Source organism: Cryptomeria japonica, chromosome 7, assembly GCF_030272615.1.
Source record: "Cryptomeria japonica chromosome 7, Sugi_1.0, whole genome shotgun sequence".
Classification (NCBI taxonomy): domain Eukaryota; kingdom Viridiplantae; phylum Streptophyta; class Pinopsida; order Cupressales; family Cupressaceae; genus Cryptomeria; species Cryptomeria japonica.
Window position 1 is genome coordinate 14,210,018 of NC_081411.1, and position 26,089 is coordinate 14,236,106.

Genomic DNA, 26,089 nt, shown 5'->3' on the forward strand with positions numbered 1-26,089 from the left:
TTGCTACATGATGATGAAACGTTTGTGTTTTGATTGAAGAAGGCCCTATATGGCCTTAAGCAAGCCCCTAGAGCATGGTATTCAAGATTAGATCAGTGCCTAAAGGAGTAGGGGTTCAAAAAGGGGAGTGTTGACAACAATATATACATAAAGAAAGATGGGAACCACATGATCATTTTGGTTGTGTATGTAGATGACATTATCTTTGGAGGCAACAAGGACACCCTCTGCAAAGAATTTGCTGATAAGATGTAGTCAGAATTTGAGATGTCAATGCTTGGTGAATTGACATACTTCCTTGGTTTGCAGATATTACAGCAAGATAAGGGAATCTTTATCTCACAAATCAAGTATACAAAGGAGATGTTGAAGAAATTTCAACTGAAATACTGCAAACCGGTAAATACCCCCATGGTAACCGGTGGTAAATTGAGCAAGAATGATGAATCACTGATGATCGATCAGACTCTATATAGATCCATGATATGCAGTCTATTGTATTTAACTACTTCTAGATCGGATATAGTATAGGAAGTATGCATGGTGGCTAGATTCCAAGATACACCTAAGCAGTCACATGTGAATGTTGTAAGCAGAATCTTTAGGTATCTACAAGGCACACTCAGTTATGGATTATGGTATCCTAAACAAGGATATTTTATCTTGGAAGCATACACTGATGCTGATTGGGTAGATTGTACTGATAATTGAAAGAGCACAAGTGGTGGTGCATTATTTCTGTGTGACCGGTTGGTCTCATGGCATAGCAAGAAGCGGGACGTAGTCTCTCTATCTACTATTGAAGATGAATACATTGTTGTTGCTACATGCTGCTCTCAGATGCTTTGGATGAAGCAGACCCTCAAGGACATATAGGTGGACATCATTGATCCTATTCTCATCTGGTGTGACAATTCAAGTTCAATCAACATAGCAAAGAATCTAGAAATGCATTCTAGAACAAAGCACATTGCTATCAAGTATCATATTCTCAAAGAGAAGGTTGAAGGACAAGAGGTGGGGATAGATTATGTCCCTACTATAGAACAAGTAGTGGACATTTTCACAAAACCATTACTGGTAAGCACTTTTGAGTATCTCCAACACAAGTTGGCAGTTGTGTCATCTACTTAGAAAGGATTTATGTGGCTCAAGGGAAGTTGATAGCGGTCAAAGGGGGAGAAATGTATCGGTATGTAGTGTCTTGCGATAAGTTGACATCAATTGCAAAGGGGGAGATTGTTGGTATTTTGGCATTAAGTTGTCATTGATGTCAACCAATAAGTAAGAAGGAGTGACCGGTATGATGGAAATTCACATGAGAATGATCAGATAGAATGAAGGCTTACCGGTAAGGCATAAATTGGGATGAAAACTGTGTGCATATTAACATGTTGAGTAACAACCAATAGAGAAATAAACTAGTTTGGAGGTTGGCTGCCTATTTTTTACAAAGAGGCAGAATGTTAAAGTTTTCACAAACCACAGGAGGTAAAAATGTGTTACCAGTATAGTGTGCATTGTCGGTTAGGAGAAGAAGAAGGTCTCACCAGTAAAGAGATGTACCGGTGCGAGTTAGTTGAATGATCAATTATGAACCGACTGTGTGTCGGTGAGCTAAGTTATTGACCGTTATGATGCCATGTGGAGCTGAGGTGGAAAACATGCAGAGGTTAGTGAAGCCTTCATCGACATGGTTGTTGAAACAACTAGTCGACATTAATGAAACAACCACAAATCACGGGATTAAAACTAACCGATGCAGCTCAAGGAAAAAAGGATAATAGAGGAAGATCAGGGAGCAGTTGGTGCATAGATCAATGCAAAGTAAATCTGATTGAAAGAAGACCTCAAAAAGGAAACAACTGAGTGTTTTATGAGTTGACAGATTTAAAGGTAGGAAATATTGTACGTGATTGCTATCTTTAGAAAGTATGCATTAGGAAATGTAAAATGTGTATAGATGCATCCCTAGAGTACTAGTGATTGAACCAAGACAAACTAGATCGGATCTCATGCAGATTGTGTCAAAAAAAGGAAGCCCTACTGCTCTGAATTTGAATTATTTTTGGGCTAGAAACCATGGTGATAAAGATATGAGCTCAAGACTGAGCAAATTGATGTTGCTGAGAAGAAAAAGAGGGAAGAGAGGTTAAGTGTAGTGAAGAATTTTAGTCTTATATTCTATTCTAAGAAAGTTGCAGAATAAGTGAGCAAGAAAACCAGTGAGAGGGCTTAACTGAAAGTGATTGGGTACCGGTATAACTGTAGTTCAATAGTTAAGCAAACCAGTGAGGTGTGATAGAGCAAGGGAGCATCCAAGTGTGTCATAGTGTGTAGTGAGACTATAATAGAGAGAGAGAGAGAGTGATAATAGAGGCCAAGAATCAAAGAGAGTAATCTCACAACTGGTATTGTGAGATCTAGTGGAGGAGAAAATACTATCAACCAGCAGTAGGATATTTGATCAAGAGTTGCAGAATTCATTTGCAACAAGAAGCCTTAACTATATCTAAATAGTATTTCAATATACATCACCAAGTTGGAGCTTGGTGAAGGGGTTGGTGCCCTAAAACATAAGGGGTTAGTGCTCCTTGGGTTGGTGCCCTAAATATTTGTAATCCAGTATTTTATTTGTGAGGCTGGATTGGAGCACTAGTCTCCAACAACTTTTCTCACTGAGGATTTTCCCATATTGGGTTTTCCTCGTACATCTGGTGTTGTGGGTTGCATTTATGTGATTGATCTCTTTTTTTTTTTTTTTTTTTTTACCGACTTGATTGTTTAGTGCTTAAGTTAACAACTGGTATTCTAAAGTTGTTTTTGAAAGGTCAAAAAGTTTAGCAACCATTGATTCACCCCCCTCCGTGTGGTACTCTATGTTCAATAATTTGAAAAGGACTCAGTCATGTACTTTTGTTCACAGAGTCATTATATGAGAACTCTTCTTGTGGAATAATAGTATCCCAATTAGCCCCATGGTTCTTAGTCAAACATCTCAACAAATTACCAAGGGATCTATTAATCACCTCTGTCTATCCATCAGATTGAGGGTGATAAGCATAAGAGAAGGACAAGTTTGTCCCTAACCTATGCCACAAAGTCTTCTAAAAATTTCCTACAAACTTAGGATCCCGATCTGATATAATGCTTAAGGGTAACCCATGAAGTCTAACAATTTCCTTGGAGAACAAGCTTGCAATATTGGAAGCATCATGTGTAACTTTGCATGGTAAAAAGTGTGCCATTTTGGAAAACCTTTCCACAATAACATATATATTGTCATATCCTGATTTAGTCCTAGGAAGACCCAAGACAAATTCCATTCTAACTGGATCCTAAGGTTTGGTAGGGACTGGTAATGGAGTATATAGACCCACATTGGAACTTGTCCCCTTTGCCCTTTGACATACCACACACTCTGTCACATACTTTCTCATATCTGACTACATCCTAGGCCAAAAGTAGAATCTCCTAACCAATTCAAGTGTCTTATCAAGTCCAAAGTTTCCTGACAAACCCCCACAATGTTTTTCCTTTACAATATTTTCCCTCGTGGAGCAATTAGGAATTCAAAGCTGATCGCCTTTGAAAAGTAAGCCCTCTTGAAGAATATAATCAAAAATATCAGTATGATACCTATCATTCATATCCTTATAAACCTCATAGGCCTCCTTGAAATCTTCATCCCCTTGATACATGTCTTTTAAGGAATTGATTCTCATGCTTTCCAATTGAATCTCCTAGATTTCTAAGTTCCTTCTACTAAATGCATCAACAACTTTATTGGATACTTCTTTCTTATGTAGGATAGTGAAAGTGTAAGCTTGGAGATATTCGATCCACTTCATATGCCAGTGATTTAGTTTCTTCTTCCTGTTCAAAAAAATTAGAGCATGGTTGTCAGCATATACAATAAACTCCTTAGGTAAGAGATAATGTCTCCACTTCCTAAGATATTGCACCATAGAATACATCTCTAGGTCATATGTAGAATAATTTTGCTTTATCTCATTTAGTTTCTCACTGAAAAATGCCATTGGCCTACCTTCCCAACTCAAAAATCCTTCTATGGGCTTCTTTGATGCATCAAACTCAATAGTGAAAACCTTATGAAAGCCAGGGAGTACTAAAATAGGAGCTCTGAAATCTTAGTTTTGAAAAACTCAAAACATCTATTAGTCTCCTTAGTCCAGACAAATTGACATTCCCTTCCACCTTTTATGGTTTCTATCATTGGTGCACTAACCCCACTAAAATTCTTAATTAACTTTCTATAAAAACTTTCTAAACCATGGAAACCTTTTACCTCACTTACTGACTGAGGGGTTGGCTAGTTTAGGATTGCCTCCACCTTAGATGGATCCATTTTCAAATTTCCCTGAGAAATCACAAATCCAAGGAACATTAGTTTTTCCTACAAGAAGACACATTTATCCAAATTGATCTTCAACTGCTCCTCATGTAACCTTTGCAACACCAAATCCAAGTGTGTTAGATGTTCATTCCTACCTTTATTGAAAGTCAATATATCATCTAGATACACTACTACAAAATGATTGATTAAAGGCTTAAGAACCTCATTCATGAGTCTCATGAATGTACTGGGGGCATTGGAAAGTCCAAATGGGATTACCATCCACTCAAATAGGCCTTCATTGGTCTGGAAAGTTGTCTTCTATTGGTCTTCATCTCTTATCCTTATTTGATGATAGCCACTTTTCAAATCCATTTTGGAATAGTACTTGACCCCTCCTAGACAATCTATCAAGTCCTCCATTCTTGGCTTTGGGAATCTATATCTGATTGTTATCTTATTGATGGCCCTAGAATCATTACACAACCTCCATGTTCCTTCTTTCTTGGGAGCTAGTACTACAAGGACTGCATAGGGACTTATGCTCTTCCTAATGAACCCTTTCTCAAGCAATTACTGGATCTATCTTGCAACTTCTACATTTTGTTCAGGGGTAAGCTTGTATGATGCCTTATTGGGTAGTGTAGAACTTGGTATGAGGTCAATACAATGACTGATTTCCCTTTGAGGGGGTAAGGAATTTGTGGTACTGTCTATAACTATCCCATTATATCAGTCTAGCATGTTTTGAACCTCTTTAGGACCTACTCTCCTTTTTGTCTCTTGGTTCTTAGGATGCTTCTTAGGTTCAATCTTAGGCTTGACAACTATTGAAAAACAATGAGTATCCTTCTCCTTCAAACCCTTCATGAACTCCCTATCATCCACTAGTGTGACACTAGTCACAATGTGCTTATCCTTACTATCATCCGGAAGAGGTGTCATAGTGAAGTTCACCCCATTCCTGGTGATGGTGTAAACATTCTTCCTTCCCTCATGCCTAGAATCTACATCATATTGCCAAGGCCTACCTAGTAGCAGATGACAAGCATCCAGTTCTACTACATCACACAACACCCCATCTTTGTACTCACCTATTGAAAATTCTATCCAAACTTGCTCACTAATTAGGGCTTGTTGACCTTTGTTCAACCAAGACACTTTATAGGGATGGGAATGGGGTATTATTTACAACTTAATCTTAGTAACCATTTCAACAAAGGTTATGTTATTTGTGGACCCTGAGTTTAGAATGAGTTTGCATACCTTACCTTGTACCTTGCAAGAGGTTCTGAAAAGAGATTTCCTTTGAGGTGCTTCTTTGATGGTTGGTACTTTCAAGAGGGTCATATTGATCATCAAGAGTTCTCCTTGCTCCGGATCTATAGACTTTGAAGTTGATGTGTGGTAGGAGGTCATGCTTTGACTATCTTCTTCTTGTATTAGATGTGTTCTCCTATCACCTCCTTGGCTACCATTTCTTAGCTTCTCAAGACATCTAAATGATTGATGCCCAACTTGGTTGCATGAAAAACACCTACCGGTGAAGACACTGGGTCCTCTTCCACTGAATCTTCCTCTACCATTTCCCCTCCTTCCTCTAAAGATACCTCTATTCCCTTATTCTCCCTCTTGGTCCTGATGGTTGGACTCTCCTTGAGGTTTAGGAGATGATCCTCTTCCATTGAATCTACCTTTTCCTTTGAAACTTGTACCCTTTCCTCTATTATTGTGTTCTCCTCTACTTTTTTTTCTTCTCTTCAATCCTAAGTGCCATTTGAAAACACTTGTGCACTAATGCAGGGTTGAACAAACTTAGTTCATCTTGAATACTAGACTTAAGACCATTCATGTACCTTGCTATCTTTTGTGTCTCACTCTCTGACATCTTTTATTTGAGGGTCATCCTGTGGAACTCCTTAGTGTAAGTATTGACATCCAAATCCCTTTTCCTTAGATTTTGTAATCTCTTGTGTAGGATTATCTCATAGTCTACAAGTACAAACTACCTTTTGATCTCTATCTCCATCTTCTTCCATAAGGTTATAGGTCTCTTTCCTTCTTCATCTCTTTCATTTTGTAGAAAGTTCCACCAACTAAGAGTTGGACCTTTCACTTTGGATTTTTCCACCTTCACCCTTTGGTTTTGAGTGCCTCTTCACATTCAAAATAATTTATCATTGCTTCTATCCAATCCATACACTCTTTTGGGTTCATCTTTCCAAAGAATGTAGGTAGTTTTGCTCTATTGTCTCTTCTTCCTACCCTATTAAGGGCTTCAACAAAATGCCTTTGATCTGCCCACATCAACAGTCTCTCTTCTTCCTCTTCTCCTTCTCCAGCAGATGTAGATCCAACTCCCTTGCCTTCCTGGTCTTTCTTCAAACTTTCTATCTGCTCCTCCATCTTTTTATTCTTAGCCGCCTGCTCCCTCACTATCTTAGCTAATTCCATGTTTGTCATGGGTCAAGTGGGAATATCCTCACTATTCTCTGTTGCATCTTCCATTGCTTTATTATTCCCCAAGTCTCTTCTGACACTTTGATACCACCTGATGCAGAGGTTGGTAGCAATAGGGTGATAAACCCACCTACACATCTTGGTCTTCTTTACCTTGAGTCTCTCTCAAGGCTACAATCACACCTCAAATATGAAATTGGACCCTTACCCTTAGAAAGGGATGGCATAACACTTGTACACACTTCCTAAGACCTATCAAGATCTTCCACAATGATACTTTGGAGCACAAGGTAAATATTAGCTTTTGAGGTTTAAATAGGCCTACCGGTTAGGCCTACCAGTTAGTAGCCCTATTTCACTATCTCTTTGGATTTTTAACCAGATTATACCAAACAAAACCCTAAAAAAATTTAGGTTTTATACACCCTTTTGGGATTACTATCAGATTCCAAAAGATTAGAATTCCACCCTATTCATGCACTCTTCAACACCTACTTGGGTCACAGGCCTATTTGATTAAGTTAGACCGGTTTTACAAAGGAGGTATATGAGAATGGGATCAAAGGAAGTTTCCAACTCTTTAGGAGGTTTCTTATATGTCCAAATACTCCAATTCCCTCAATTCAACTCATCATCTCATCATTTCTCATAGTATGCTCAATGAAACTCATCTAATCTAATCTAATCTAAAACCTCAAACAGTTTAGACTAGGGCTTGGCAGTAATGTTGCCAACCAACTCCTACAATCTTTCCCCTCTGGAATATCAAAATACATACCGCTAACTTGCATTCTACTAATGGCCATTGGACCCCAATGAGTTGATTGCAAGTTAGGGCCCCATTTGCATTGTAATGGTTGAAAATGGAGGGTTTCAGACCTGTAGAGGATAAAACACTTATAATGTCCACTAAAATTCACTTCAAGAGGTCAGACCTAATTCATTGGAAGGGTATCTCAAGGCTCTTTCTAATCAAATAAAAAATTCATCAATAGATCGTGCACCCTGTACGGACAGTACAAAAAAATGTCACTGTTATGCCAAAATCAGACTTGTTCTTATTCACTTTCTCCACTAAACTTTACAAAACTTTCTACCCTCTCTTTCAAATGATTGTCCAATAATATATAAACCTTTTACAATACCCATAACCAACTTTCGAATAGTTAGGACCGTTGGAGAAGTAGTTGGTATCCTACCAGCAACTTTGAAAAGTTGCCTGACAACAAATGCAACATTTTGTAGCTTAGGACATCATTTGTTATTAACCGCTTAGACCTTATGGAAGCACATCCAAGGTCATTATTTGTCATTTTTAGACTCCAAATACCTAAGACAACATCCTAGACACACCAACATTGAAAATCCAAATTCAAGGTTTTCATGGCCTAATAGACCTCTAGGTTTATATGCTCACCCAAGAGATTATTGACCATACAAATATGCACTCAATTACATCAAGGTTGATCATTCATCCAACCCATTATTACATCACAAATGAACATGTAGATACCACCATGTTCTTGAAATAGAGGTGTAGTAGAAGGTGCTTTTCACCAGCCGATATCGACTCCTATGCTGGTTGAAGCTATCAAAGAACCCCAACTCAAGTTCAAGTTGCATCCTATGAAAGCCGGTCAGATTGAAATGATTGGTGCTTTATCATCTGTGCCCTTTGGTATATTGTTGGTAGAATAAATTCTCTCCTACATTTATTTCAAGCTCAAATAACTTGGAGACAAGTTCATTCGAAGTGAGTTTAAAGGGTTTTGTGTTAATGATCAATTGAAGGTAAAATTTCTATCTCTGAAGACCAACGATTTGGCTAATGTTGTTGATTTTACTGATCAGTTTCATGATGACTGGGTTAGGTATGTACTGAGTAGGATTCATGATCAATTTTTGTGGTTGGAAGCTCAAGCATCGATAAATATTACAAAGGAGGTGATTAGAAGAGTGACAGGATTTAGTGCAACCAATGAAGCGTTAACCCTAAGAATGATTTCATCATCTGAAGTCATCTAGTTAACCAAATCCTGATGTGATAGTAGAGGAATAAAAATCACACATATTGAGGATTCTAAAGTAAGATTTGCCTCTGCAGTGCTGGGTTACAGGGTTTATCAATCAAGCTAAAAGAATAGTGTGTCGAGTAGTGCCATACATGGTGGCTATCAAATTATCAAGGAGGATGCAATGTATGATATTTGTGAGATGACTAAAAGTCAATTTATGGTGAACATGGAAAAAATTAAAAAGTACACGAAACAATCCTTCAAATATGGCTCACTTCTAGAATGTATATTTTTCTATTTGCAAACCTTTTTCCCCAGTAAGGGTAAGGTTGTATGGTCGGAAGAGAAACCTATCATGGTTTAGATAGGTGAAAATTCTATGGATCTAGGAGATAAGTTTAGTGAAACAATATGGGGATACTTTAAGGAATTACAAATTAGGATGCACAAGAGGGAAAGAATTCCAACTGGAATAGTACAGAAATGCAAAGACAACATTTGTTTTCTTCTAGACACAGATTGTTGTATCAATCAAGAAGTTCAACCCAGAACCTTTTGGGTTCCACCTATGGGTTATGAGGTTGCAACAAATATTTTTAAAATTTATGTCAATATGCTACTATCCAAACTAATAGAGTTGAAGGAAAAGAGATTTGGAACCTATGAGGAGGCAAGCTCCAAAATAAAACAGGAACTTGAGGTGCCAATTATGAAAAGAAAAGTGAGAAGAATGATTGATACTCTTGACAATAAATATGGAGGTGAAGCATCCGGTGCCACTACATCCTTCGGTGCTAGTGTACAATTTGGGGCCAATCCTAATAGAGATGAAGGATTAACAAGTAAAAAGAAGAAAGTGACAAAGGCAAAACTCAAGGGGATTGCAACAACCAAGCCTACAACATATTCCAGAAAGAAGAAGAGTGAGGCAAAGATTGATACAATGCTTAAAAAGGATAAAAAAGAGGGTGACATCTCTAAAACCTAATCTGATATAGAAATGAAGGAGGTTAGATGAAGTGGAAGGAACAAAGCCCCAATAGTTGATGATTTGGTACATGGGATCAAATAATTTGGAGGTTTGTCTAGTGTTGGGAGAATATATTCCCGCAGTAATGAATTAGACAAAAGGAAAATTGAAGAAGCCCTGATCTGGAACTTGCACAAGTTTTCTAGGACTCTTAGTGAATTATATGGCATAATCCCATCAAATTTTCTCTAGCTACTGAAAAGGAACTCAAAATAAAATCACTCATGGAAGTGCAACATGACTTAGACCTTGATTAAGCTTCACTAGTGGCTAAAGCATGCATTCAACATTTAAAAATAAGGAATAGAACTAGGAAAGTGGCAGTAGGTAAAGTTGGAGCAGTGCATGCTAAAGGTGTTTCCTTGTGGAAGAAAATTATGGATCAACAAAAGGAAGCTGATGAAGAAACAGAAAAGGAAACAAAATAGGACCAAGGTGCAACTATCCTTGAAAAAGGAAAAGGTAAGGTAAAATACTCTTCTCAAGGTTTTGATGCATTCTCAGTTAATGGGATTATAAGAAATGTTGTGTCAGACATTCCCAATCTGACAAAGGATGTCAAACAACCAGTTCACACTTCACCGGTGAAGGAAGCTAGTCAAGATAAGCTTCCCAGTCAAGATGAAGTGGTATTTGAAGACATTGCTTATGAGGATACACCTCACAAGACTTCATTGGCACAAAATCCTATTATGTTTGAAGAAGGAAAAGAGGAAGAGAAGGGAAAAAAAGGATAAGAAAGCAATGATGGATAGTCCTCCAGCAAAGACAAAGTTAGATCTAGAAAATGAAAGTGAGAAGAAGAAGGTAAGAATCATTACAACAACTAGTTCAGAAGTTGAGACTGTAGAAAAGGGAGATGAAACAAAGGAGGAAGAAGAGGGAGAATCGGTCATTGATATAAATAAAATGACTCCTAAGTAGCTGATGAAGGTCTCAGAAAAACTCAAAGTGCAAGCTGAAAAGGCTAAGTTGAGAGCAAGGAAAAAGAATGTAAGAATTCTCAATTCTGCCAAAATAATTCTTTCTGACCTAATTCCTGACATTTTTGTTGATCATACCACCCCTATCATTAATCAATTAAATACTCTTGTTACAACAATCAGTTCAGAGGCAATCGATCTAGAGAAGGTTGCAATAAGGAAATATGAATCAAAGAGAGGAGATAATTTAATGGAACAAATATCACCTTGAAAAGTTGCCTTCTCTACCCTAATAGAAGAAGTTAGAAATATTCTTCAAGAAGTTCATCATTTACTGGTTAGATCTTCAATTTTTATTGATTTCATTAGAGATATTGAAGATAAAAGAAATCAGACTCAAAAAGAAATTCAAGATCTGATAAGTTCATTTGATCCTCTCACCAGTTCGACATCAACTTTCATTGGCAAGGTCAAACAACTCAATGAGGAAATCAAAAGGTTGAAAGAAGAAGAGGACAAACGAGGTCTTAGTTTGTTAGAATTGTAGTGCTACCTGGCACCAATTCTTGACTTCATACAAATGAACATTAAAGAAGCCTAACGCCTCATAAATGAACCTAACTACAAAATAGTTGATGATATGGAGGTTTTCATTACAGTGATGCATGGCCATTTCACCACCATGAAACAAGTAAAATCTTCATGAGAATCCTCCTTGAAAGTAGCCAAAGAAAATTTCAAGGATCTATTTGCTTTACTTTAAACAATAGAAGTCCTTTTGTATAGTCTTTGTCATTGATGGAAAAAGGGGGAATTTTGGAGTCTTGTACAATGTGAGTAACAAGGACCAGAACCATCACAGTTTTTGTAGAGTTTTGTAGTATTTGCCACCAATGCCAAAGGGGGAGTTTGTTGGCATTCTGGTGCATTTTGTATGACCGGTGAATGATATGGTTGTCATTGTTGGAAACATCATTTCCCAAGTCCTCATAGTTTATCGACAAGAAGTTGACTGGTATACATTGGTTAACCGACTAAGCAGTGTGTAGAAAGGCTAAGCAGTGAGTAGACCAACACACAAGAGGACAACCAGCAAGCAATGAGCAGACTGGCATAGAAGAGGTCAACCGGCAAGAAGAGAGTAGAGCAGCACATCGGTATATGAAAGGTAATCGGTAAGTAGATTTTTATTGGTACATCAGTAGAGTCTGTAACCGACGAACTGGTAATGTTCAGTTAACATCCAATTAAATCGGAAGTCTTCTCCAGTCAATCGATGAACTTATCAGCATGAATGACTATTCTGGAAGAGATTCCTAGAATGATTTATGGAGAGTGATTTATGGCACGGTAACATAATTTTGAATAGAATGTTTTGGAGGGAAAATTCGGTGATAGATCCAAAGGATATTAAATTCGCTTAATTCATTTTTATAAGGTTGTTTCTCATGTGGACACTATGGTGAGAAAGTGTGAACAAAGGGGGAGCAAAACATAGTATAGAGTCGAAGGCCAAATGACTGACATAATTACAGAGCCGAAGGATAGAGAACCGAAAGAGTGCAAAGCTGAATTTATAAGCAGGAAACCGGTGGTGTGTAGAGAAGATACAATTGGTGAAGATAGAGTTTGTTTTATAGTGTGATCTAATCAAGCTATCAGTAGCTACTCCAACAGATCATTCTTCTGTTGCTTTCTAATCATTGCAACCAAAATCCCTTATTAGGGTGGACTCTAACAGGTCCCACTATAAAAATCCCTTAAGAGGGTGTCATCTTAATTGATGATCTTAAGACCTTTGACAAGGATACCTTTAATAGGGTAAAGGCACTAATAGGCCTTAGACAAAATCCCTTTACTGGGTGGCACGTAATAGTATCCTTGTAATCTCCTAACAGTGATGGCTCCTCATTGGGCGTACTCCAAAAGAGTACATATTTTGTGAGTTCCTAATCACACCATGGTTTTATCCCATTTGGGTTTCCATGATATGAATCTTGGCGTTACTGTGTATATTTTCATGCATGCTTATTCTACTGTAGTGGTTATTTATATTGATGAATGTGAAGTTAGTACAAACTTGAGTTAAAATTTTCAATTGAGTAAAATTGGTAAAGTGTTGATTCACCCCTCCCCTCTAGGCACCAGTTGGGAAAAAAAAACTTCTGTCTCTTTCTCTCTCTCCCTATCCCTCTCTCACCCTCTTTTAAACTGATAAACTTACAAGGAACTGAAAGGGGGGAGTGAATCACTGCAAGCAAAAACAATATCACAAATTCTAATCACCACTTTAAATAACTTAAAGCTTAATAAACATAAAAGAAATATCACCACATAAGCTAACACCCAATATATCAAGCTCCATATAACACAGAGATTTATACATGGAAACCCAAAAGGGAAAAACCATAGTGGGAGTTAGTACCCACAAGATTCACTATCTACAGAATAGAAATCTTTGACTAGGTAAGGTCATACAAACATGCCCAGTTAGGAGCAGACCCTGTTAGGAGTCACATGGTTAAGGGATTTACCTCAACCCTATTAAAAGATTTGCCCTATTAGGAGAAACCTCGCAAGAGGATTAAGACTCAAGTTAATGAGCTACCCTGTTAGGGCATTTACAATTTCAGGCCTGTTAGGATTTACCCAATTAGGGGATTTGACTATTGCAACTATTAGGAAAACAACAATAAAATTATCTGCATGTAGCACCTTTGTGCCTGATAAGATCTGCTTCAGTTCCACTCAATACATCAACAAAAAATCGATACAGAGCTTCTCAATTTGCCGCATAATCAAACTCTCAATATTCACTTATGATCTCCTTCTCCATCTCATAACTCATCACACTTTTTATATACATCAACTTAGTGGACTAACAACCTTGGAACAATTTCCTAGGTTCAATGAATCTAGTCAATCTTGCACTACATGCTTTACTTATGTGGGCCACCAACATAAAAAAATCCAAAATTAAAATATAATCATTACCGGTTTAACTGATTTAAGTCATTCTGCTCCACTAGGTGATTGTCCTTCAAGATTGACTGCTTTGTTTATCAAAACTTGCGCTTCCTGTTGAATATTCCAATGGGATGTTGAATATACCTACAAGTACCTCTCTCCAAAATTTTGCTCCACTGGGTGATTGTCCTTCAAGATTGACTGCTTTGTTTATCAAAACTTGCGCATCCTGTTGAATATTCCAATGTGATGTTGAATATACCTACAAGTACTTGTCTCCAAAATTCTTGTAGAACCGCATCACCTAACTCTTCATTGATTACTCATACTGGTTTCTTTGACTACAACTTTGTTCCTATTTACCGGTTGAAGTCCTATTTGCCAGTTCACTGATAAACTATCTCCTCTACTGGTTATGCTTTACCGGTTGGCCTAAAAGACTTAGATGACTATCAAAACATAGTTTCCATCAATTACAACATAAAACAAGTCATCATTCAACTTATTACATCAAAACATCATCATCAAGCCAACATAAACAACCTATTAGATATTCCTCTCTAACTCTCCATCTCCCCTTCTCTCTCTCTCTCTAGATCCATTTACCCTTCTCTCTTTCTCTACGTCTCCCCTTAACCTTCTCTCCCTATCCCTCCCTCTCCCTTTCCCCTTCTCTCCCTATCTAGATTAGTTTTCTCTTATCCCTTAAAAACACCCACGTTCTCTCTCTCTCTCTCTCTCTCTCTCTCTCTCTCTCTCTCTCTCTCTCTCTCTCTCTCTCTCTCTCTCTCTCTCTCTTGATACTTCAATCTCCTCCCCTCTTCCCCTCCTCCTAGTTATTGTTGGAATCAATGAACACTAAGAGGGGGGGTGAATCAGTGTTTTATAATTTTCAAACTTATCAAGCTGGTTGTTAAACCACCAGATGCATATGAATGAAAAAAAAGTGCAAAAGCATAAAGTAAACAACCACATAACCATAGCACCAAGATTTTTACGTGAAAATCCAAAAAGGGAAAAACCACGGTGAGGTTTGAACCCGCAATATTATTATACTATGGCCAAAAGTATGATAATATTACATGAGGGGAATGCACTTACATTTAAGCACACTACCTATAGCTCACTACTCAAATACAAAAAAGGTTTCAACTTGAAGGAAGGATCACTTCCTTACAGACTATTACAAATGATTACAATAATGAATGAACTAAATTATAGCATCTAAATATGCCAAAAAGAAGTTTCGTTTAGGCTTAGATTTTTTTTTTGCACCTGATCTCTCTCTATTTTGTTTTTCAGCTTTGTCAAACACTGGACCACCAAAACCTTCAATCAAATTCACAAGACTTGTAAATTCGTTAATACAAAATTTCCTCACTCATGACATACATCAAAATAATCAACCAACTTGATCTTATATATCTGCACCAACAAAAAGAATTATTAACAATGTCGGCTTCCAAAAACCACAAAACACTCAACATAAAACGTGTATCACCAAGTCATCTCAATCCATCCACAAATCCATATGTAGACAAAAACATGAAGATAATAAGCTTTCCATAAGTCAGCCCAATCACATAAACCATTCCAACAAATCTGCAATACTCGTTACACCAAAATAGCTCTGTTCTAACTGAAACACCGGATACCATACCTTTGATCTTGGTCACGAATCAACACCGGATATTGAAATCATGAAATAATATGTCTTGAACTAGGAATAAAATTCCTTGATTAATACAATCAAAATTACATCACCAATATCAAGATGTGCACAATGAACTCATGCTCTACCCGTTATTGTGTTCCACCTTCCAGACTTATGTCCATGAATACTATGACTTTCAGTTAGTAAAATCTATATAGACTAGATAGAATTTGATGCTCTACAAAAAGGATGGTTAGGATGAAAAACACAAGCAGCAAGAAAGAAAAAAGTGTTAGTGTTAGGAAATCAAAGATCAAAACACTATCCTAAGCAAGCATATCAAGAGAGACACTAAAAGCAAAATAGAACATTTAATAAAGAAAATAAATGCAACAAGGCATCTCCAAATGCCTTCCACAATGCTTGTAGCTTCTCCTCCCTTGTTCCTCTCCTCTCCAAGTTCCCAAATGAGTGTAGCTCTTAGTATCTTTTTGCACTATTCTGGATGTCTTATGGAGGTTCAAGATTGTAAATTCTTTAAACTATGCAATGAAAGTGTAAAACAAACTAAATATGAGATATTATGTAATTAACTAAGATTAATTTTATCTCAAAATGACAATGTGAGATGATTATGCTAAATGTTCTCTAAAATTAACTATAAGTTAGATGCATACAAGTTTTCAAGATCTGGATTATGAAGAAATGAGCTCTATTTATATGTAAAATGGAGCAATGGAGGGCTGAGATTAAGTACTCTCATCAAGGGTTGGGATTGATGGGTTTATGATCTATGTGAGGGCTTTCAATCCATTCCCAGGATGACAAATATCAACAAGAGATAGGTTGAGAGGAGAGGGAATAAGCATTAAATACTTCACATGACTTGAGGGTTAACTTGGGAGGTAAGGTTAATGTTGAGTTGAAATAATAAAGCCATTATCCAATAAATAATGTCTTTATCCAATGGATAAACTCTTGTGCAAGAGTTAGTGAGGATAACCATGGTCAAAACAATAAATGCTTGAAGAGACCCATGGGTTAAATGAGGGTTGAGTTAGAGGGCAAGTCTCTAACCAAGGGGGCAAGTGGATTTAACCATAAATAGTTATGTAAGAGCCATTAATGGTCATGTAAGAGCCATTAGTGGTTTGGAAGACTTTAGAGGTTAGCTTGTTGAACACATAAAGCATTAAATTATTTTCAAAGACTTTGAACACTTTGAGAAGTGATTTCAAGTTGCTTACGAATGTGACAATATTTAGGGGATGGATTAGGCTAATTAGGAATTATTAGAAAGTGGTTAGAAGGTTCTAGAAGGGCATTTAGGATTGCAAGTGGGTTTGGTGGGTGAGGAAAAATAGGATTTAAATTAAAATAAAATTAATTTATTTCAATTATGGTTGCAACTTGCATTTGTAGGAGAATGCAAGTGGGGGTGATTTAATGATTTTAAATAAATGCTTTAATTTATTTATTTAAAAGAGGAAAGGGGATTAAATTAAATAATAGGATTTATTCATTTAATTGATTGTGAATTTGGTGTAATGAGTTAATTAAAATAAATTGAATAATTTATTTAATTAATAGGAGAATGTTTGAGGATATTGTTGGCTAGTGGATTTATTAATCAAATAAATAGTAAATATTCATTTAATTAAAATGGAGAGATTTATGTGATTACATTTGCCCCTTTTTGAGATGATGTGGTTTATCACATCATTTCAAAGAAAGAATAATAGGCATGAAGAAAATTCCCCATAAATATTAATTTAATGGGTGGTATGCCCGCTCTAGAGATGGGCTAAATTTTTTTGAAAAATCGTGCTATCTCTCGGAAAAGAACGAGAATTGGCGGGGAGGTAGAAGAGAAGAATTTAGCAATAATGGTGAAAGAATAGAAGAAATTGGAGATAACACAGAGAAATGGGAGGCGTTGGAAGTTCATGGGGACCATGATGGTGAGCAAGGAAAAATTAGGTTGAGGGTGGAGGGTATATATGGGGGTGAAGGGGTAAAAACAGGGTTATTTGCATCCATCTCCACAACAATTTATAGCTCTGATAGTGACTTTGTTGAAAGAGCGAACAACAGTCAGGATGCCAGTACTGATAGCAGATCATCAACTAGAGTCGGTTCATCGACTCCAGTGGCCAGGTGACTACGGATCAATGGTATGCAAATTTGAATTTTTGCTTTTTATGCATTTTTTATGTCTTCTTTCAAGCTTCCAAGTTGAGTCAAGACAATAGTGCTAAAACTGTTGTCACCTAAACTAGCACTTGTGTGCCACTATAGCATTATTTCATAGTGGTTTTAGCACTATCACAAGGTTTAGCATAGTCGTGTAGTTGTTTTAGTACAATCGAGTCAATCTTGTAGCGCGGTTTTCCTGGAATGGCATTGTTGTGCAGTGGTTTTAGCACTACTAGTTTTTAGCGCTAGTGTGTAGTTGTTTTTGCACAATTGTTAGCAAAATGGAGCCATTGTCTAAAAAATAGATGCCTCGGTGTTAGAAAAATAATCTCCTGATGCTGATGTTGGGTGGATGGATGGATAAGTTAGTTGTTTTGAACTATAGAAGCTCTGTTGAGACTAGGTCATTATGATAAATGATTGTTGTAGTCTAGGTTTGCAATGATTGCTTACCTGTTGAGACCCGAAGATACTTGACCAGAGTATCTGTAGATAGTCTAGGTTTAAACTTAAGAAAGTTTGAAACAAAACAATAGATGATGATGCGGATGTGTGTTTTTGTAGGAGGATTTTTCTATCTTACAAATGCGGGAGAGGCATCCAGCCACGCATCAGCTGCAAGATCAGTTGATGGAGGCCAAGATTGATTGCATTGCAGTGACAGGCCTTTATGATGTGATGTACATGCTTGTGATTCGAATGAATCGCGACCTGATGACAACATTAGTGGAGTGGTGGCACAACAAGAATTGCATGTTCCATCTGTCTATTGGTGAGATGACCATGACACTGGATGATGTGTGGCAGATTTTGCACATCTCTATCCAAGGGGATTTGGTGACATATGACCAAGCATGGGGGATAGCAGTTGTGCAGTGGATATTTTCAGAGGATGTTTTTATTCATGATAGATCGGCAGCGTGGGAGGAGATAGTTGTGTTATATGAGCCACTTCCAGTTGTGTTATCAGGGATTTTTAGGGGCCTGCTATGTCCTAATCGACAATCGCATGGACTGGTCGTGGGTTGGGGCTAGGTTATAGAGTATATGGTGACTGAGGGGACCCACTTTTCATGGGGACTGTGCATTTTGGCACATTTATATCAGGATCTGTATGAGGTGGTGTACCAAGAGACGAGTTCTCTAGGAGTTGGGATCACTCTTTTGCATAACTAGGCATGGGAGCACTTACCAGTGACATGACCTGTTAGTTTGAGATTTAGGGCAATAGATCAGCCATATGTGTAGATGTACGGAGTTATGATGAGTCAGCCCCACCTAGGGAAGTTAGAGTGGTGGCAATGAGCATTAGATGATCTAGATATAGTGATATGGAGGCCCTATATTGAGTGTGAGCCTTGGGATGATAATGCAGAGGCCTTGCCATATGCATTTATGACATAGTACTTGATTGGTAAGATATCCTACAGTGTGGAGAGATAGATACCTGACAGAGTGATGAGGCAGTTCAGTTGGAGGTAGGGATTGCCGAGTGGATCAGCGGAGTATGCATGGGTAGTACAGGAGAGGTTCCGGTGGGGGCAGTGTTACCGTATGATTAGGCCTTAGTAGAGTTTCAGAATTTACATTCAAGACCATGACATATGAGGTCGGGGGTTGTAGATGCAGGGGTTATAGATAAGTACACATAGTATATGACTGCACATCCTATTCCATGTACATCGGATCCGGCAAAGCTGATTCTAGCTTTTGAGGATGATAGGAGACAGAGATGGAGGAGGAGAGGAGGTCAAGGACTTGTAGTAGGTGAATGAGGTAGAGGTGACAGAGGAGGAGGAGGAGGTGATGAGGGAGGTGGTGGTGGAGGTGTTGGAGGAGGAGGAGGAGGTGGAGGGGGTGGTGGTGGTGGATTTGGAGGTGGGGGTGGATTTGGAGGTGGAGGTGGTGGAGGAGGACAGTTACAGCAGAGAGGAAAATGTGAGTAGTCGTTACAACTATCATAGGGTCCTTTGATTCAGGGAGGAGTTAGATTAGGTGGTCTGGATATGGGGGAGGGAGAGGCACCTATGGATACGAGAGAGGGAGCAACAGGTGGAGGAGAGTATCTAATGGGGATGGGAGATGCGCGAGAGAATATGCTAGTATATATGAAGACTCAACTTACAGTAGCCTACACACATGTGGAGGAGATGGAGGCAGATGTTGCAGCTAGAGATGTTCAACTGTTTTCACAAGAGTCAGAGTTGATTGTAGTGCTACGAGAGAGAGATGATGTGGTGGAGAGATTGAGGGAGTTGTAGGAGAGAGGACGAGTTGTGGTAGGAGAACAGGGTCCTACTGGGGATGTGATGAGGGAGATGTGGTGGGCTTAGGCAGAGAGAGATTATTAGCGGGGTTTATATGAGCTGGTGGTGCCATCCAGTCAGTGGGCACTGAGTTATTCATAGATGCATCAGATGAGATCACAATGGTCTCATAGGATGCAGAGTAGTGGTGGTGTTATGGGTCCTCCATGACAAGATAGTGTGGGTGGTGTAGGGGGTAGTGGTGGAGTAGGTGGTGATGGGGGTGCAACATCTGGCCAGAGTGCCATTTGAGAGAGATTTATGTATGTTATTACATTTTCATTTTGGACTATGACTTGGATGGCTCTTGGTAGCCGATATTTTTGACATCACTATACTCTGATACATGTATGTTTTGTGAGATGATGTATGATGTGATATATGAGGAGATCCCATATTTTGTGATGATATGCCTGTTGATGAGATGTATGAATTTATGCAGGATGATGATTTATGATTTATGCTTAGATGGATGTTTTTACTTGCTAGATGTATATGTTGATGAAATGATTTCCATATGCATGTTATGATGATTTTATGATGTCTATATGCATGTTTATGAATGTGATGCTAACATGTGGATGTATGTTAATGTATGATATGTTGTAGTAATGCTTTATGTATGTAATGCCATGCTGATGATGTATGCAAAAATGATGAATGAATGATGTTAAATATGAGATAGATAGTACTTTGTGTTTATGTGGATGAAATGATGATATGCAGCTATGTTTGATATGATAAAATGTAATGAATCAAATGGTTTATGTAAATGTTCATAGATGGTTAAAAATGAATGAAAAATGGATAAACAAATGGTGATTCAAATGTTGATGTGATAATTTTAAATGAATGCACTTGTAAAATGAATAAACAACTATTGAGACAAATGTTAATGTTATGATTCTAAATGACTCAAAATATGACTAAGTGAAATGATAATGCAAATAAATGCAACTAAGGGATAATGAATAACTAAACCTTAATGAAATTAAAAGGATAATGCATGCATCTTAATGAATCCAGAGGAAACTTGTAAAGATGAGAATGAAATGAATGAGTATAAGAGTATACTGGATTGATAGATGAATGTATTTAAATAATAGATAGATAAATACAAATGAATGCAACTAAATGAATCTAGATGAATGTATTGTAAACAAACTTAAATGATGATGAATGATTTTGAATGATTTAAGAGACAACTAATTGAACCTAGATGACTAAATGAATGCATTTTAATGGCTAATAATGGTCGTAAATGAAATGATTGGAAATTTATCCAAATGAATCTAAATGCCCTTATTGCAATCATGAAATGATGCCATGATGATAATGTAAGTGAATGATAATGAATGCGACTAAATGATATTAGATGCACTTAAATGAATATTTAATGAACCTATATGTAAGTAAATGATAATGAAGTAGATGTATTTAAATGCAACTAAAATGCAATGGAATGATGATGCCATGCATTCATAATAGATGAATGCAAGTTGGTGAGAATTTGTATGATGCACTGATGATGTATCAGAGAACTCCGTCATGATTTGTACCCAAGACCAATTTATATTAAATAACTTCTCATATTTTAACTTGTTCACACTTGCATACAAAACCATAAATATGAGTAATGAATGATCAAATGGATGGGTGATATGCAACAAAATGCAATATAAACAAATGAGCTGAAATGACGATCCATAGTGCTTTATTTTGTTCATCATTGAGAAATGGTAGTTGTAGATAGGAATTTGGAAATCATCAAAGCAAATAGCAAATTAGACTAGTTCAATCACGAAAACTCAATTGCAATGATAAGAAAACCTACAAACATTCAATAGAGATATGAAAATAAAACATTCCAATCACATGCAAACCATCACAAATGCGAATGTCTCCTCCATGATTCTCCATTGTCCTTCTTTCTCCTTCAAATTGCTTTGTTTGTGGATCTCACCTCAAATGCAAAGGTATAGCATGAAAGCAAGATTGTTAAGATGGCAGCGTAAGAATAGTAGAAGCGTGATTGATTGATCCGGGGTCCTTTGATTGAAGAAATTCATCCAATTTATAGATAAATTGGAGAAAATACAAGATTAGCATGAAATTGATTCGAATGGAAATTCAAATCAAGAATAGAAAAATTATGACAAGTGTATGACAAATTGCTATGCAAGGAGTTATGACAAGAATTTATGACAATTTATGACAAATTGCTATGCAAGAAGTTATGACAAGAATTTGAAAATAGAAATAGAAATTAGAAGATATTAGAAATTTAGGTTAGAAATGATGACTTGGAAATTAGGAATTTAGAAATTGATGAAAATTAGGTAAATTAATTAATAATTTTTTTATTCATTAATTAATTTACAAAAAGAGGAGGAATTAATTAGCCAATTAAATAAATATTTAATTGTGACAAGAAGACTTAGGATAAATAAATAAATTATTTAACCTAGAGAGAAAATGACAATCAAGATTAAATGAATAAATCATAAAATCCTAGAAGATGAATTAGAAATGCAAGGACGACAATTAGGTCTTGACAAAAGATAATTGATGTAGGATCTATTTAATCATGATTCTGACTTGATAAATGATTTGATTGATAAACAATTGAAATTGGTTGACAAATTGACCAATATTGATAAAGAGACCAAATTGAAAAGTGCCAATTGACATGATTAAAGAAGACAAGGATTGATGACGAATCGATCGCAAAATGACAAAATTGGCAAGGACAAGGATCGATGATGAATCGATCGCAAAATGACGAGATTGACAAGGACAAGGATTGACCAAAATCATGACTAAAGATTGTTATCGATAAGACCTAATTCGAAAGCGAGAAAAATGAGGAATGCAAAAGAAGGACTCGATGCTCACAAATGATAAAGACCAAGTGTGCAACATAGAAGAAATTTTAATGTGACGCAAGAACCCTAAAATAAGGCAATGCACAAATGTTAAAGTATGACTCCACAAGCATTGACTATTTTTAGATGTCTACATTTTGCCCCTCTTTGAGACAATGCGATTTCAAGCGTTGTTTCAAAGAACAATAATGAAAATGCCCTAGACAATGACAATGACATATGCATGCCCCCTCAAGGAATTGGCCGGAAACATCCAGAAAAGAGGCCAATTGATCGATAAGAATGATAAAAAATGATAGGTTTGAACAGATCAAGAATTGAAGGTCGGATGTACGGATGACAAGCAATGGAAGGTGTAAAAGACCATGACCAGCATAAGATGGAGAGGGTGCATGTCCATCTATGCACTGACAAAGATCTATAAATGAGACAAGGAGAAGGAAAATAGCTCATTTGCACTAGCCAAAGTGGAGGAATTGTTGCTCTGGAAAAGGACCCTTGCATAGAGATGGCGAACATTCCAATGGAAGATCACCTCAGGGAATGTGTACGCACCTACAGATGACTGGATGATGTGGGAGCAATGGTATGTATCTCAAAAACCCATATTGTCAATTTCATGAATTCTGCTTGCTTGCAGGACATTGCGGGGCCCACAGGGAATGAAAAAAGGACTTCTGCACTTGTGTGGGCGCATTCTATGCTTGTGTAGGATGTTTTGCACCTATGTAGGGTACACAGATGCAAATTGATGCTGCACAGGCGCAGGACAGGGTACACAGGCATAGTTGTGCACTAAGGACCCTAATTTGACTGAAAACAGCACGCGAATGATCCCGAAAAGGGGGATAAGAGTAGGATAGGTCAAAATACGTAAGAAACACCCCGATTGGTGGATGAAACAAGGAAATGCAACCCATAGGAGGAAACCATAAAACTGACAAAGTGTGCCCCAATTGTGATGCAGAGTCGACAGTATCCACTGATTACGCGGGAGAACCGACCTGACTGCTTCATGTTACGACATAGACTCAGGAGCATGGACAAAGATACATTAGCAGGACTTGGATTATACTATATCACATTCTTTCTCGAGATTAGGGCAAACATAGGACTACTGACCACATTGGCAGAGTGATGGCATTTAGAGACCTCCTCATTCCATCTATCGACAGGAGAGGCGACGGTGACACTAGAGGATGTATGGCGTATCCTCCACATTCTGATTCATGGGGAGATGATAGAGTATGACCCAGCGATAGGGAGAGATGCTTTGTGCAAATTATTCAAGTGTGATGCAGATGATCTGAATATCATAGAGAGAGAGAGAGATTTGTTGGGAGACCATGGCAACAGAGTACGATCAGCGATATGTGGTCATAGCCATGGTTATAGCATGCCTATTAGCAAGGGACAGACGCGGACATGGATTCCCTATTGGATGGGGAAGAGTGCTAGAGCAGATGGCGATAGAGGGGACTGTATACGCATGGGGACCATGTGTGCTAGCCATGCTATATTTTCAGTTGCATCAGATAGCATATCAGGGGGTGTAGACTTTGAGCTGTGGGGTCACACTGTTACAGGTATGGGCATTTGAGCACATAGCCATATGTCGAATGATTGCAGAGAGATAGGTAGTACCACATCGACCATATGTGTACTGCTATGGGGGTACATTGAGACAGGGTCCATTTGGATACATACTGTATTGGCGACATGAGCTAAACAGATTGAGAGAGTTCACATGGAGGCCATATCTTGATTGCCCTGGATTGTCAGATGATAGTGATGAGCTACTGTATTGTAGATAGGAGAGATACCTGATTGGGTGACTAGTGAATCACCAGAGAGTGATTGAGATGTATCTACTAGAGAGAGTCAGACGATAGTTTGGAGAGAGACAGGATGTACCGATAGGGACTGCACACTTTGCTCGATCTCATAGAGAGACGAGTCAGTGGGGGAGGATGATTCAGCCACACATAGCATATGCCAACTTCACACAGCTATAGTAGAGATAGTGGGATTGGAGATCAGATGTGGAGGATGTCAGGATGACAAAGGAGTATGAGCAATGGTTTGCATGACGATGGCCTGTGCCATTGACAGATCCTGATATTCCGATATCGAGGAGATAGGAGGACTTCCCACTCACTGGAGATGATGAGGATGAGGGGGATGATGAGGATGGAGGGGATGATGAGGAGGATGATGAGGACAAGGATGAGGAGGATGAGCCAGATTCAGCCGATCAGGAGTCATTGCAGGATATACCCATAGAGCCAAAGACAACTAGGATAGAGGAGATGGAGATATGCAGGGCTACCATAGCGAGTCAGCATGATCACATTGCGACATTAGAGAGACAGAATGCTATCTTGAGGATAGAGTAGGATCAGTTCAGAGTAGAGATAGCCAGACTCATAGCGGCTCGAGATACAGCAATAGCGCAGGCACAACAAGTAGAGCAGAAAGTGACTGAGTATATTGGGTCGATTAGGGATGCCAGTGCATGTGAGATGGCACAAATGTTGGTAGAGACTGGAGAGGAGATACACCATTGGAGGACACTATATGAGAGTGCAGTTCCACCAGAGAAGAGAGCAGTGTCATATCAGGCATGATTGAGGACAAAGAGCAGGCCACATTCTCGAAGGTCAGTGAGTAGCATGGGGGTGAGTGGACCTAGGAGACCACCACAGCCAGGACTAGGGATAGGAGGGACATCATCCTTGAGACATAGCAGGGATGAGGAGGATAGAGGGAGCACCCAGTGACAGAGGCACGTGCTCCTTATGACAGAGACATGTGTAGTTTGACATTATGTATTCAGCCTATGGGCCATACTTAGGACAAACAGTCCAATTTTGTACTCTGATATTGTTTTGATATATGATATGATATGCAACTATATGATGGGATGCAATGTGTTATGGCTTATATTTAAATTCCATGTATGGATGGCTTATGCACTATTTATGTACCTTGGATATTTATGTTTTGGATGCATTTATAAGATGAAATGGATAAAACGCTTGATGTGATGTTTGATGCAAATGTACTAATCAATGAATGCAGGATGCAGCTTATATGTGTGGAGATCGGAAAACTAGACCGAACTGACTACCCAAATTGACGGAAGAAATGTTAGTAAGAAGAAATTAGACAGAAGACAGTTAGAGATGAAGAAAAACTTGCTTTCACCAATGCACAGAAGTAGGTGAGAACCTTTATTTAATGTAGCAAAGCGGATGCAGAGCATCATGGCATTGAAGGCCAGAGCTGGAACGCAA